We start from the raw sequence: 1746 nt of genomic DNA, 5'->3' as shown, positions 1-1746 counted from the left end.
CGCGGCACGGTGGCCGACTGGTTAGAGCGTCAGCCTCACAGTTCTGAGGTGCAGGGTTCAATCCCCGGCCCCGCCTGTGTGGAGTTTGCATGTTCTCCCCGTGCCTGCGTGGGTTTTCTCCGGGCACTCCGGTTTCCTCCCACATCCCAAAAACATGCATGCATTGGAGACTCTAAATTGCCCGTAGGTGTGAATGTGAGTGCGAATGGTTGTTTGTTCGTATGTGCCCTGCGATTGGCTGGCAACCGGTTCAGGGTGTACCCCGCCTCCTGCCCGATGACAGCTGGGATAGGCTCCAGCACGCCCGCGACCCTAGTGAGGAGAAGCGGCTCAGAAAATGGATGGATGGATGGATGGTGTATAGGGCAGGCTGGGAATCTGAGGGTATATCAGGTCTGTCTGTGTGGAGTGCGGCACACCATGGGCATGAATACCCTGATTCTGAATGATACATGACCATAAGATTAGGTACATTAGCAGAGTGTAATGACATCCACTATTGATTGATTGAAGTATGGTCTACCGACTGAGTTACAGAGGCTTGTATCGTTGTAATGTGTTTATTATTACCGCCACCAAGGACTATAGACACGTAGGCAAAATCGTAATACTGTTATTTCAGTGACCACTGTAGTGTTTTCTTTCTTTCTTCTTTTCTTTTGCAGTGTTACTAAACTAATACAATTACCATAATCTGTTACTTATGGCATTACTAATTAAAAAGCAAGTCTTAACTTGACTTGTTTGTGACTCTGTATCTTAACCACATGAAGCACATTGTGAGTCCTCTCTGTGTTACTGTATATGAATAAAATTTACTTTACTGACTTTGACTTACTTACTCATAACATTTCTGTAATATTACTCCCATTGCAATCTTAACATGCATTATAATGCATTTTAATAATCGACGTGAATATGAGGTAATCTTTGGACAGTTCCACTTTTATTTTTTAAACACAATCAGAATCACTGACCAACATTTACAGCCTAAATTTATCCCATAAAATTCTATGAATTCATTCCCAACAGTCTATTCTCTTCATTTCCAAGCATTTCTCTTGACTGCATTGCTTCCGGTATGTGTATGTGGATGTTAGATTTTCTTTTTTTTTTGTCCAATTAGATTTCAACCTCTGTGTTGCCATGTCAGCTAATCTGCCAAGGACCATGAATCTTAAAATACATTATTATTAAAGGGACTGCTTCTAGGGCCAGCTAACTGGCCCAAAATAACATCAGTATTTTTCCATCCACTGATTGGTTGGTCAGAGCAAAACTGTTCTTGACTAGCAAAATGCATCAGATCAGTGGTGATCTGCACACATCAATACATTTACTAATCAACATCTCTGATTTATTTAAATGTTTTTGTCAAGTTATAAGACTTATATGGTTCTGAACTGCTCCAAATTCCTTGTGTGTTTTGGACATACTTGGCAAACAAAGATGATTCTGATTCTGATGTACGTGGCACAACTGTGTACTTTTTGGGTCGCGTAAGGTGTGCAAATTACGTACCATATGTACAGCCTGCAAACTTTAAAACCTAATGTTGCAACTGATGAGTGTATATAAATCCATCACGTAGTGTTTATATTTTATTAGTAGTTCCCTCTTGCCCTGTAAACAAGTATTTACATTCATCGCCCAATCAAAGTCTATTACAGAGGCGGTCTTAGTGTCACTATGTGTTATCATAAAAGCCGTGTGATCAATTCCCTTTATGTGGCCCCTGCAGGGTTC

The sequence above is a fragment of the Phyllopteryx taeniolatus genome, chromosome 14, assembly GCF_024500385.1.
Source record: "Phyllopteryx taeniolatus isolate TA_2022b chromosome 14, UOR_Ptae_1.2, whole genome shotgun sequence".
Classification (NCBI taxonomy): Eukaryota; Metazoa; Chordata; class Actinopteri; order Syngnathiformes; family Syngnathidae; genus Phyllopteryx; species Phyllopteryx taeniolatus.
The sequence above is the reverse complement of the archived record's forward strand: the minus strand, read 5'-3'. Positions refer to the sequence as shown.